The 14,787-nt window shown below is 45.5% G+C and overlaps 1 protein-coding gene across 1 annotated transcript in view; it reads right to left on the bottom strand.

The window, feature by feature from the left end:
* LOC132393902 (arrestin domain-containing protein 3-like) overlaps nucleotides 1-14,562 on the bottom strand; it is a 72,250-nt gene extending 57,688 nt beyond the window's left edge. The window contains exon 1 of the mRNA XM_059969322.1: nucleotides 11,280-14,562. The gene's annotated coding sequence lies outside the window, so the exon portion shown is untranslated. The remainder of the gene's footprint in view (nucleotides 1-11,279) is intronic.
* Between the last annotated feature and the right edge of the window lie 225 nt (nucleotides 14,563-14,787).

Below are 14,787 nucleotides of genomic sequence, written 5' to 3'. Positions count from 1 at the left end.
AGCTTTACATCGCCGGGAAACGAGACATTCTGCACATCTCTTCTCTCATTTCCCGGGCCCCTTGACCCAACCTAACAGTGATCTTGCGATTCTCACAAAGGAGGGGGCTACGGATGTAACACTGTGATTTACAGTTTTTATTATTTATAATCATCATTATGTGCCATGTCATATGATGTAGGCTATCACAGTCTGTGACCATGGTTGCCCTTGGCAAATTTTCTACACAAGTGGTCTGTCTTTGCCTTCCTCTGGACAGCATCTTTACAAGATGGGTGACCTCAGCCATTATCAATACTCTTCTGAGATTGTCTGCCTGGCATCATGGTCGCGTAACCAGGACTTGTGATATTCATCAGCTGCTCAGATGACCATCCACTACCTGCTCCCGTGGCTTCATGTGACCCTGATTGTGGGTTTAAGCAGGTGCTACACCTTACCCAATTCCAAGGTTGTCAAGCTGAGGAGTGGTAGTGGGGACAAGCTCCCACTACCTAAAAGTGCTCCTCACGGTGTGCACTTCAAATAGCCTCTGACAACCAAGTCCAACTCCTGGCCTTCTCGTGTGGCTTAGCCTCTAACCCTGGTGGAACTGTTTCTACTGACAGGAGAAGGGACGAAGGCGAGTCCTGATGCCTTAAAGCCAGAGCTTCAGGTAGATGGAGCTCATCAGCCTGGGAAGGCAGTCCATCTAAGAGAGGGAAAACTGATTTCAAACCTCCGCTGCCTTGTGGTCATACCCACTCATGGGAAAGGCTTCGGGAGTAAACCCTGAGGACAAATCCGGAGCTGGAGTCCCTAAGACAGTCTGACATTGCCTTCAACTTTGCTCTGGTACCTCCTGTGATGACACTGGTGCCAAGCTGTATCGGTCCTTGCCCTTCCCTTGGACAACATCAGTGGTATAGAGAGGGGAGACTCGCTGCTTGGGCAAATGCCGGTCTTTCATACAACCTTGCCCAGATCCAGGGTCTGGCGAGACTAATGGATCTCTCTCACACACACACACACACACACACACACACACACAAACACATAAACACACACACACACACACCCCTACCTTACCCAAGGGTGACCTGCAGGCCAGCGAAGAGAGGGAGCACCTTAGCGCCTTGGCAGAGACATATCTCCACCCTGCTACCCAAAGTTGGTTTTTATTTTGCAATGTACTGCTGCCTCAAAACAACAAATTTCATGACATATGCCAGTGATATTAGACCTGATTCTGATTCAGATTCTGGCATTAGGGACATTTACAGTATGTGACTCTTAGATAGGCATATAGATGACAGAAATGTGGGAGGGAATCAGAATCAGATTTATTATCACTGGCATGTGTCGTGCAATTTGTTAACTTGGTAGCAGAAGTACATTGCAATACATGATAATATAGAAAGAAAAAGTAAGTCAATTACAGTAAATATATAAATGTATATTGTATAGATTAAAAAAGTACAAAAACATATAATATATATTTTAAAAAGTGAGGTATTGTTCATGGGTTCAATGTCCATTTAGGAATTGGATGGAAGAGGGGAAGAAACTGTGGTTGAGTGGCTGAGTGTGTGCCTTTGGGCTCCAGTACCTCCTTCCTGATGGTAACATTGAGAAGAGGGCATTCCCTGGGTCCTCAATGATGGACGCCACCTTTCTGAGGCACTGCGCCTTGAAGATGTCTTGGATGTGACGAAGACATGCACCCAAGATGGAACTGACTAATTTTATAACTCTCTGTAGTTTCTTTCGGTCCTGTGCAGTGGCCCCACCATACCTAACGGTGATGCAGCCTGTCAGAATGCTCTCCATGGTACATCCATAGAAGTTTTCAAATGTTTTAGTTGACAAACCGATTCTCCTCAAACTACTAATGAAATGTAGCTGCTGTCTTGCCTTCTCTATAGCTGCATTGATATGTTGGGACCAGGTTAGATCCTCAAGAGATATTGCCATCCAGGAACTCGAAGCTTCGTACTTTCTCTGCTTCTGATCTCTCTATGAAGATTGGTTCATGTTCCCTCGTCTTACCCTTCCTGACGTCCACAATGAGCTTTTTCATCTTACTGACATTGAGTGCAGGGTGTGCTGTGACACAATCCACCAGCTTGTTACAAGGGGGCGTGGGGGGGCGGACCCAAGTGCAAGACACAGGCACTGAGATAGTATAAACTGAACTGTGTTTATTGAGAATTACTAGGAAGGCCAGGAATAAGGACATAATGTCAACATGGATGTAAACACTGGATAACAAACCAGTAAAACCTGGACTTGATTTGGACTCAGACTTGACTTGGAACACAGAGCCTGGACCTGGACTTGACTGGACTGGAACACAGACTTGAACAACGAAGAGACAGAATACCCAACTCAGAGCAGTGGGAAATGGCCGGACCCACTCAGCTGGACAGGATTTGGATAACGAGGAGACAAAACCACACAACAACAGTCCATACGTATCTTTGCTGGGAGTGGGAGCAAGCGACCAGCAAGTCTCAGCTGGCTACAGAAACGACAGGATTCGTACCTTACTTGGAGCAGCAGCACACAGCCGACAACTCAGCTGGACACGAAAATGACTGAACTCGCTAAGCAGCCACAGGCACTGGGGCAACTTAGAGACCACAATTCTCAGTGTGTTTCTGATGATGGTCCAGACTTCTCGGCAACCTGGAGCCTGAATCCGCCGGCCTGGCTCCTGGTGACAAGCTTCGGGTAACCGGCTTCTGGTGACGTGTTTCCGGTGATAAGCTTCTTGGTGTGAGTTTCTGATGACGGTCCAGCAAAGGAATAACTGAACCCTGGAGCAGGCTCAAAATGAGGATCAGGTGCCTCAATCAAGGCACCCAACGAAACACGGGGAAAAAAAAGAAATAACCGGAATGCGGAGTCCATGGACCGGACTGTGAACTGGGATGCAGAGTCCACGGACAAGACCGTGACATAGCTGTTATATCTCACTCCTGTAAACCCTCTCATCTCCATCTGAGATTCTACCAACAATGGTTGTATCATCAGCAAGTTTCTAGATGGTGTTTGAGCTATGTCTAGCCATACAGTCGTGGGTATAGAGTGAGTAGAGCGGTGGGCTAAGCACACATCCCTGAGGCGTTGATTGTTAGTGAGGAGGAGATATTATCACCAATCTGCACAGATTGTGGTCTTCCGGTTAGGAAGTCAAGGAGCCAATTGTAGAGCGAGTTACAGAGGCCCAGGTTCTGTAGCTTGTCGATTAGGATTGTGGGAATGATGGTGTTAAATGCTGAGCTATAGTCGATGAACAGCATCCTGACATAGGTGTTTGTGTTGTCCAGGTGATCTAAGGCCATGTGAAGAGCCACTGAGATTACATCTGCTACAGACATATTGTGACGATAGACAAATTGCAGTGGGTCCAGGTCGTTGCTGAGGCAGGAGTTCATTCTGGCCATGATCAACTTCTCAAAGCATTTCATCACCGTAGATGTGAGCACTTCTGGACGATAGTCATAAACACAGCTTACTGTATTCTTCTTGGCCACTGGTATAATTGTGACTTTTTAGAAGCAAGTGGGAACTGCTGACTGTAGTAGTGAGAGGTTGAAAGAGTCCTTGAATATCCCTGTCAGTTGGCTGGCACATGTTTTCAGAGCCTTACCAGCTACTCCTGGGGCCTGCTGACTTGTAAGGATTCACCCTCCTGGAAGACATCCTGACTTTGGCTTCAACAAAGACTACAGGGTTACCAGGTGCAGCTGGGATCTTCACAGCTGTTAGTTATATTCTCCTTTTCAAAGCGGGCATAGAAGGCATTGAGTTCATCTGGTAGTGAAGCATCGCTGCCATTCATGCTATTGGGCTTCGCTTTGTTGGACATAACGTCCTGCAAACCCTGCCACAGTTAATGGCGTTGCCCTACCATCTTTGTAATTTTATCAATATGTTGGGCCCAGGATAGATCTTCAGAGATTGCCATACATTGTATTGAAGAGCTGTAACATTAACTGTTGGAATGACGACAGTGAACAGCTGACAATAAATGGTAATAAAATTCATTCATGAAGATTCAGATCAAAGCTATGAAAGACAGAATTAATCGCTGTAAGCCAAGTCTGTGGGTAACAAGGAGATGGTGAACAATGGGTGTATGAATTGTGAATAGATGCAAAATGTGTCCGTTGCCAAGGACAGCATTCAGTGGTAATCAGACAAGTCATTACTGTATGATCAGGGATCAGAGACACAATACACTTGAGAACTTGGCTGTGCAGTACAATTATATCGGTGAAATCTATCAGGGTCTTTTATGTATCAAACTTATGCACACGTTAATGACCCACAACTGTGCCATAAATGCTGATTCAGCCAGCTCCCTCGTGGCCACAACCCACCGTACCAGCTAGGACATCATCAAGTGGCAGAGCCTCAAGGAGGTAACCCCGGTTACTAATGACACTCACCACCCAGGACATGGCATCTTCTCATTGCTACCATCAGGGGATAGGTGCAGGAGCTTGAAGACCTACACCCAACATTTTCAGACCAGTCTCATGGGCACTATGGTAGCATAGCAGTTAGTGCAATGCAATTACAGCTGGGGGGGGGGGGGGCGTCAGAATTCAGAATTGAATTCCAATGCCATTTGTACATTCTCCTTGTAAGCATGTGGGTTTCCTCTGCGTGTCACAGTTTCCTCCCACATTCCAAACAAATATGGGTTAGTAAGTAAATGGGTCATTGCACGTTGAGCTGTGATCAGGCTTGGGTGAAACAGGTGGGCTGCTGGGTGGTGCAGCTCATTGGGCAGAAGGGCCTGTTGCACATTGCATCTCAAAATAAATAAATACATAGATTCCCAATTGGTCCATGAGCACAAACAGATTAATCCTTTAATTGCACTGTTTACTTGTTTGTAGTTTATCAAAATTTTATGTCCTGGCTCTCTCCTGCTGCCATAAAGCAGTAAATTTCACATGTAAGACTGATAATAAATCTGATACTGATAAATGGTCGTGGTCACATTTGATGGGCATGTAATTATTAATTATTTATCTAATCTGTAAACAAAATTATGTATTGTGATTCCAGTTGAGGTTCTCATTTGAACTCCTTTGCATTGGTCTTGGCCTTCTCTACTGCTGCGATGAGGCCACTCTCTGGGTGGAGAAGCAACTCCTCATATTCCATCTGGGTAGCCTCCAACCTAATGACACGAACATCAATTTCTCCTTGGTTTTCCTCCTTCTTCCCTTTTTCCCCATGGTCCAATATACTCTCCTATCCAAATCTTTCTTTGCCTATCCTAGGTGCCCCTCCTTTTTCCCCATTCTCTCATGATCCAAAATTCTCTCCTTTAAGATTCCTTCCTCTCCAGCCCTTTGCCTTTCCACACACCTGCCTTCACCTATCAGCTTCCAACTTGTCCTCCTTCTCCTCCCCCACCTTTTAATTCTTGTATCTTTCCTCCTTTCCATTCCTGACAAAGGATCTTGGCCTGACACGTTGACTATTTACTCATTTCCATAGATGTTGCCTAACCTGCTGAGTTCCTCCAGCATTTTATGTGTGTTACGTAAGATTTCCAACATTTTCAGAATTTCTTGTATTTATCAAATAAGGCTTGTTGCAGTTTTTTGCATTTCCTACTCTGGTCTCCATGTGGTTTTAAAACACGACAGCAACTAGCTACTAGACGTGAAAATAAAACAGAAAGAATTCCTTTGTTTAAATGACATTGAATGGATAGGAAAGGTTTAGAGTAGGGGTTCCCAAACATTTTTACTCCATGGACCCCTACATTAACCAAGGGAGGCATGGACCCCAGGTTGGGAACACTTGGTTTAGAGGGATATGGGTCAACTGCTGGCAAATGCCATGAGCTCAGGTGGACACTTTAGTACATAGAACATAAACACAACAGTCCCTTCATTGCTGTATGGCACCAGTATTCCAGCAATGAACAAAATTAGCTTTTCAGTTTTATTTTTGTTGGCAATCATTTTTGAGAAACCAGTTGAACCAGTTTAATTGCAACTTCCGTGTTTGCCTGCCCTGGTCTACTGTAATGATGACATAGTTTTGAATATTTAATAGAAATACAGTACAGTAACAGATCCTTCCAGCCCAATGAGCTCACGTCACCCAATTGTACTCATGTGACCAATTAATCTACTAACCCGTACGTCTTGGGAATGCAGGAGGAAACTGCAGCACCAGGAGAAAGCCACACGGTCACGGGTAGAGTGTACACACTCCTTATGGACAGAGGTGGGAATTGAACCCCGGTTCACTGGTGCTGTAAAGCATCATGCCAATCACTATTCTACCAGGGTGACCTACTTCCAAAGAAGGAATGAGGGTCATTAAAATGAAGGCGGTGTTAACAGAATTCAAGAATGATTATATGTAAAAAAAAAATTTCCAGTGCACAGTACATTTAATACATAGCTTTAAAACTGCAAGAAGGACCACATCCATGGAATGAATTTTAGCTTTAGTATTTGTCACATAACATTGAAGCCTGCAGCGAGTTGCGTTGTTCGCATCAATGAGCAACCTCTCGGAGGGCGTGCTGGGGACAACCGGCCAGCGTGAAATATCAGCTGTAGAGTAGAGTGCAACTTAAATAATTGGTAATAAAGTTTCAATTGTCTGAGCCTTTTTAAAAGTGTTCTGATGAGTCATACTTTACGATTATTGCTGTAATGGAACAGCGCTGTAAAAAATTGTTAACATAATGATAAAGGCGAAAGCAAACAACCCATTTTAACTGTGAATTAAAATGGTGTAATATCAAGAAACAAAGTATGATGACCAGTTAAATCAGGAAGCTCACTAACGCTTCTACTTTCTGTGGAAGCTGCAGAGAGCTGGACATCTATACTCACAGCATTCTACAGATGTACAGTAGAGAGCACCTTAACAACTTGCAGAACTGATTGGTACAGAAATTACACTGTGGCAGGGAGGAAGACTATAAAAAGCAGTGAAAGCTGTGCAACACTTCACTGGCACCAGCTACCCACCATCAAGGACATACATATATACAGAAAGGTGCCTGAAAAGGGCCAGTAATATCAAAAAGGATCCCACACCCCCTGCTCATAGACTGTCCCACTCTCATCAGGGAGGAGGCTACGTAGCATCCACGCCAGGACCACCAGACTCAAAAACAATTACTTTCCCCAAGCAGAAGCTAAACAACACCTTCACCCACCAACTCCACCACTACTTTATCATTTCCTGTCAGTCACCTTATGTAAGGCCTAATGTCACTTTATGGACATACGATCTATATATATATATACACACACACACACACACACACACACACACACACACACACAAATCTACATACACTATTATATATTTATATTTGGAGTAACAAGTTACAGTTTTGCGTACAGGAAATGACATTAAACAGTCTTGAATACTGAATCAAGAATACAGCTGATTCCGAAGAAGGTGCTCAAACATAATTATGTTTAAAACACAGAATATGAAAATGTGTATGGAGGGAATACAAACAAAAGTATTTCAGTATTTGTGACCCAAATAAATTTATCAATGTTATGGAACAGTTGGATGTCATGGAACAGACATAAACTGTGGATCAGGTCTACCAGAACATGGTAATGAAACATGGCGTTGGATTGACAACATGTACACTGATAAAGAGATGAGAGATAACAAAGGCAGGGCAAAGATTAAGTAGACTGAAGCAAATTAAGCCTCTGGCTTCAGAGTTCAAAAGCAAGCAAGTTACATGAATGCTCCCTGAGCTCTAACTAGGTGCTAACAAAGAAACTAAAGTGGCCCAGTACTGATACTCTTTACTTGCTGCTGCTATGAGGTAGGAGATACAAGAGGATCAAGGCTCACACCACCAGGTTCAAGAACAGTGGCTACCCCATAACCATCAGGCTCTTGAACAAAGGGGATAACTACACTCACTTCCCATCCATTGAGATGCTCTCACAACCAATGATCTCCCTTTAAGGACTCTTTATCTTGTTATCTCATGTTCTTGTTATTTATTTATATTTGCATTTGCACAGTTTGTTGTCTAATGCACTCTGGTTGGTCTTTCATTGATCCTGTTATTGTTACTATTCTACAGATTTGCTGAGTATGCCCACAGGAAAAAATGAATCTCAGGGTTGTAAGTGCTGATATATATGTACTTTGATAATAAGATTTACTTTGAACTTTGTTCCTCTCACTTTAGAAATGATATGAAGGGCCTTCAGCCATTTACAGGTATGATTCTGTTTAACTTTCGGCATAAGGTTAGGTTCCTAAGGTTGTCATAGTGGGGTGGGACAGTGTGAATAAGATCCCACTACCTACCAAATACCCCCAAAAGCGTGCACCTCTATCTCCGACTATTGGTCGATAGATTCTTGATTGATCAGGACATGAAGGGATACGGGGAAAAGGCAGGAGATTGGAGCTGAGAGGAAAATTGGATCAGCCATGATGAAAGGCATAGCAGACCCAAATGCCCTAATTCTGCTCCTATATCTTATGGTCTTATGGACAATCAAGTCAAGTGCTGACCTTTACGTGGCCTAGCTGAATCGTTTCCACTGACAGGAGAAGGTGCAAAGATGGATTAAAAGCAGTCATTTCGGGCAGACAGCGGAGGTTGGTAGGCCACCTGTGAGAAGAAAAACTCTGATCTCAAATCTCTGCTACCTTGCTGTACTTTCAAGAATTTGCTCATGGGGAAGGCTTTGTGAGTAGACCCCGAGAAAAAATCCAAAGCTGGAGTCCCTAAGGTAGTCCTTTGTTGAGTTCAACATAGACTGCCGCAGTGTAATTTCCGTATCAACCAGTTCTGCAAGTTATTAAGGTGCTCTCTACTGTACAGCTATAGAATGCTGTGAGTATAGATGTCCAGCTCTGAATGGCCTTCTGTTGGTCTGTGTCCACCATGGATGTTGCGTCCTAGCTGTCTACTACCCAAGCCAGGGCAGTACAATATGGAGAGCAGGTTCTCCACTGCGCCCAGCTAATGAATCCAAAGGAATGGCAAAGTGATACTAGAGCGTACAATCATCACAGAGATATTTGATTCTGCGCTTCGCGCTCTCTGAAGTACAAATTGAAGTAAATATAATAAAAATTTAAATTATAAATCATAATTAGAAAATAGAAAAGGGAAAGTAAGGTAGTGCAAGTCAGGTCCGGATATTTGGAAGGTACGGCCCAGATCCGGGTCAGGATCCGTTCAGCAGTCTTAACACAGTTGGAAAGAGGCTGTTCCCAAATCTGGCCGTACGAGTCTTCATGCTCCTGAGGTCTGTCACTGTATAACTCTGGGACGCACTACTAGTGAGCTCAGTTCTGTCACTGTACTTGGTACTGAGATTTAGGACGTCACCAATGACACCCACAAATTTCTACAGGAGAGCATTCTAACTGGCTCTACCAACATTTGGTACAAAGGCCCCATGCACAGGGTTGGAAAAAGCTGCAGAATGTTGCAAACTCAGTCAACTCCATCACTGACTCTTGACTCCCCAACATCGAGGACATCTTCAAAACGTGATGCCTCAGAAAGGTGGCATCCATCATTATGAACCCCCGTCACCATGGACATGCCCTCTTCTCATTGCTACATCAGGGAGGAGGTACAGGAGCCTGAAGACTCATACTCAGCGATTCAGGAACAGCTTCCTCTGCTCTGACATCAGATTTCGGAATGGACAGTGAACCCATGAAAACTACCTCATTAATTTTTTCCTCTCGTTTTGCACTAATTTAATTTCTTATGTGTATTTCTGTAACCATTTTATTATTGTGTATTGAAATGTACTGCTTTCATGAATTATGCCCGAGATATTAGCCCTGATTCTGGGTCTACACTCTGAGGGCTCAGACCTTCAAGTAGACCCTGCACTGTTTTCAACTGGGTCCAGGTACGTAGAGGAACAGAAACCGTTCAGTACTGCTGGCCACACACCTGCCTTGAAATAGCAATACTGCCAAGTATTGGTTGCTTTGTATGTGGTTAGCATGGTAGTATCACAGTTCCGTACACTGGAGTTCATGGGTGAATCCCTGCATCCTTCGTACGTCCTCCTTGTGCACGTGTGTGTTTCCTCCGGGTGCTCTGGGTTTCCTCACGTTCCAGAGGTGTGCTGGTTGGTAGGTTCATTGGTTATTGTAAATTGTCCTATGATCAGGATTAGGCTGGGGTAAATTGGGGAGTTGGGTTAGTGTTAGGGTGGGTACTGTTGGCGACAGGTTTGCACTGTATAACACCATAGTACAGTACCGGAGAGGGTGGGTCTGTCACGGTGTAACACTGGAGTACGGTATGAGTGGGGACAGGTTGATACTGTATTTCACTGGGGTACAGTACAGGGAGGGACATGGTTGACTCCGTATGTCACTGGGGTACAGTACCTGAGGAGGCGGGTTGACTGTATTTCACTGATGTACAGTATGGGTGGGGACGGGTCTGTCACTGTGTAACACCGGGGTACGGCACCTGTGGGGACGGGTCTGTCACTGTGTAACACCGGGTTACGGCACTGGTGGGGACGGGTTGACTGTATTTCACTGGGGTACAGTATGGGTGGGGACGGGTCTGTCACTGTGTAACACCGGGTTACGGCACCTGTGGGGATGGGTCTGTCACTTTCTAACACCGGGGTACGGCACCTGTGGGGACGGGTCTATCACTGTGTAACACCGGGGTACGGCACTGGTGGGGACGGGTCTGTCACTGTGTAACACCGGGGTACGGCACCTGTGGGGACGGGTCTGTCACTGTGTAACACCGGGGTACGGCACTGGTGGGGACGGGTCTGTCACTGTGTAACACCGGGGTACGGCACCTGTGGGGACGGGTCTGTCACTGTGTAACACCGGGGTACGGTACCGGTGGGGACGGGTCTGTCACTGTGTAACACCGGGGTACGGCACCTGTGGGGACGGGTCTGTCACTGTGTAACACCGGGTTACGGCACTGGTGGGGACGGGTTGACTGTATTTCACTGGGGTACAGTATGGGTGGGGACGGGTCTGTCACTGTGTAACACCGGGGTACGGCACTGGTGGGGACGGGTTGACTCTTTATTTCACTGGGGTACACAGACTCCCTCTACTAAATGCAATTTCAAAGAGCTGATTTACACGCGGGTTTTAAAAGCTGTGACTTTTAGATGAACGGTGTGCTTTTCTGAATTCTCCCAGCTCTCCCGAGTGGGTCACTGGGTTTAGTTGGGTGGAACGGAGGTGTTCTATCAGATTGCTTGTGCAGTAAAGTCTCGACAGTAGGAGGGCTCTCTTACCTGTTCCAATGGGAAGGTAGTCGTGTTTGAAGAATCGACGCTCCTGAGTATAAACCCGCGTGTGGTGCGAATTCGAACCAGCGTGTCCTTCCGTCCAGCGAACGTACGCCTGGCCCTTGGCGTGGATTTTCAGAAGTTTCACCTCGATCTGCTCCGCAAGCTCCACCACGATCCGTCCGGAGACCCACTCCCCGCAGGAGTAGGTGGGGCGGTCGTAGAGGATCGCGAAGGTCTTCACTTTGCCCATGGCAGCGGTGCGGGGACGTTCCGAGCAGCCGAACACCGGCTCGGGATGGTGTCTGACTCGGGGCTCCACCCTGCTGGAGGATTCTTGGTAAACTGACGGAAGAATTGTTTGTACTTCGATCTGGTTCTGTCCCGGGGAACCGGAATTTTACAGAGGAATTTCTAAACCGTGTGCACGTTCATCCCAAATTGCGCAAAATAGGTGCGTTTGCCTCTTCCCACTAATCCCCCTCCTGGCGCTCAACTCTGCAGGCTGTACTTCTTCCCTCACCTGCGAGTGAGGCGACACTCCACTTGCGAATCTCTCGGTGCCATCTGCTGTATCTGGCCCTCCTGTGCAGACCGCTCTATATTGGCGACCCCCCACGCAAAAAGCGTTAATTTCCCGGCGACCCAATCCCCATTCGCATTCCGACCTGCAGGGCCATGCCCTCATCATCTGTCACGCTGAGGCCACCCTCAGGGTGGAACATATTCCGTATGGGTAGCCTTCAAACCGATGGCATGAACATTATTTTCTCCTACCGTTATTTTGTCCCTCCCCCTTCCCTCTTCTTCTAATGCCCACTCAGGTCTCTTACCTCTTCTCCTCACCTGCCAGCACCTCTCCCTGGTGCCTCTGCACCTTTCTCCTGTGGCCCACTCTCCTCTCCTATCAGATGCCTTCTTCTCCAGCCCTTTGCTTTTCCCACCTGTCGCCTCCCAGCTTCTTACTTCATCCCCCTCTCCCTTGCAGTATCACCTAGCTTGTACACCTCCCCTTCCCTTCCTGATGAAACGTCGATTATTTATTCTTTTCCACTGATCCCGCCTGACCTGCTGAGCATTTTTTGCCTGTGGCTTTAAATTCCATCTGCCATTTTTCAGCTAATTTTTCCAGCTGATCCAAATTATGGGTGGATGTCACAGGCATCAGTTACAGATGACCAACTCCCCACTCTGACAAGGGAAAACATGCATTTGATAAACAACTTGACATCCCTACCTGTTCAATCTAAACAAGGTCCCATAACGCGAATGGCTGGAAGGTGATAGGTGAAGCCAGGTGGGTGGGAAAGCTAAATGGCTGGAGAGAAAGGAATCTGATGGGGAGGAGTGTGGAGCGTGCAAGGAAGTGAAGGGGGAGCCGACCCAGGGGCAGGTGATAGGCAGTTGAGAAGAGGCTGAACTGATGGTTCGAAAGGGTAACTGAGGTGTTGTACAAGTAAGTCCCAATGGATGTTATGTTAACAACATTCATGTGGACCGACATGCATGACACAGTACATGTATCTCACATAGGGTACATGACACATAAAGTAATATTACCACAATTAAACTAACAAATAATTAGGTTCATATTGGATACAACTTAAAAAGTAAACCAGGGGTTCCCAGCCTGAGACCCACGGACCCCTCGGTTAATGGTGGGGGTCCATGGCATTGAAAATGTTGGGAAGTCTCGAAGTAAACACTACAATGCCACTGGTGTTTCACAAATGATGGGAAACAGCTTCTTCACAGTGGCTGTATGACAACTGAACTCCCTGCCACCACCCAGGTCTCACCTTGTACAGATCGTTGCAGCATTATACTATTTACTTTTTAACGTGTATCCTATATTCACCTTACTATTTGTTAATTTACTTGTGGTAATATTACTTTATGTGTTACATGTGTGAGTTATATGTACCATGTTGTATACCTTGGTGTGGTGTGTTTTGTTTGATGGTATACGTGTGTACGGTTGAGAGACAATAAACTTGAACTTGATTACTCACATAGGTATCTATTGTACAGGAGTGAGGAACAGTAGATCACAGCTACAACTTTGCACTCAACATCCGTAAGACCAAGGAGTTGATTGTAGACTTTGTTATGTACCCCTAGGGTTCATTTTTTCTGTGGACTGTCACTTTAAAACTCCGGGAGAATGAGACTGACTTCTGGACACTGTTTGAGCTGCTGACTGTGGAGTTGCTCGCTCACTGTGGTGGAGAGAGGCGGAGTTATTTGATGCACAGTTGATGTTATGGTTTCTCTGCAGCTTGTTTACTTTTTACAAGGACAGTTACAGACACACAGAAACACAAACAGTGAGAGTCGAGATGGATTTGGTCAATGAAAGACACCAGTGAGTCAGTCACTGGTTTAAATTTTCAGGAGTCCATAAAGGGGTGAGTTGAAATCGATCCAGATTATTGATAAATGACTCTCACAAGTTTGCTGCAACGAGAAGAAGTTTGCAGGAAGAGAAGAGGGGAGAGGAAGGATTGAAACAGAAGAAGCCTAGTGGCGAAGAGATCACTGTTTGGACTCTCTCTCTAAGTAGTCCGTGAGGGTGAGTTTGTTTCCATTTGGATACGAAAGTGTGATTGTCACATAGTTAATCCACAAGAGTGGGTTCCCTTGTGAGGGGAAAACCTTTGTGAGTACCACGTGAGTGTTTACCCTTTGTCTGGGTAGGGCATCTCACTGAAAAAAGCACCCCTGCGACAAATCACCATTGGAGTTATTTTGTATGTCATGGAACTAGATACGTGGCTATCACGTTGTGTGTTTGGGGTAACCTTGTGGAATCTACTGGTGTGTCAACCCTTGCCTGGGTGATGGTCCCCTTTGTAATGAGCTACTGTTGGTGATAATCCATACGTGGATTCTGTTTGAGTATCCCGTGGCCACCACTGTGAGATGTCCCATGGCTGAATTCCACTTCTGTTGAAAGCATATTCATTGAAGATCACTGTCGGTGATACTTTGTGTGTGAAGTGGAATAACTTCGGAGATAAAACCTACTGCTATTGTTATTTTGTGGAATATCAACATAATTACCTTCTCAAAACACTCGCCTTTGGATTATAGACATCTCGCGTTAATTAACCTGTGCATTGGAACTGAACTTTTCCTACATGCCATCGTAAGACTGTAACTCTCGCCACCTGAGCTTGGAGAAGTTTGGGGATTTATATATTTACACCTATATAAGCATAACACTGTTAACTCTTGATTTACCTGGTTTAAGTTACTATATGATGTAGTTACTAATAAAACAGTGCTTTGTTAACAGCAAAACTAGACTCCAGGTGTGTTCTATTGTTGCTGAAACTTTTACAGGGTTGTGTGTACATGACAACTTCAGGAATGGGAAGTTGGTTGGGGAAACGCACACCAATCTCATTGAGAGATCAGTGTTCTGGGTGACAACTTCTCTGAAGATCTATCCTGGTCCTGAGATATTGTTGCAGTTGCAAAGCAGACACGACAGCAGCCGTGTTTCATGAGG

The sequence above is a fragment of the Hypanus sabinus genome, chromosome 5, assembly GCF_030144855.1.
Source record: "Hypanus sabinus isolate sHypSab1 chromosome 5, sHypSab1.hap1, whole genome shotgun sequence".
NCBI lineage: Eukaryota > Metazoa > Chordata > Chondrichthyes > Myliobatiformes > Dasyatidae > Hypanus > Hypanus sabinus.
This window is presented reverse-complemented; position numbering and strand designations above follow the sequence as displayed.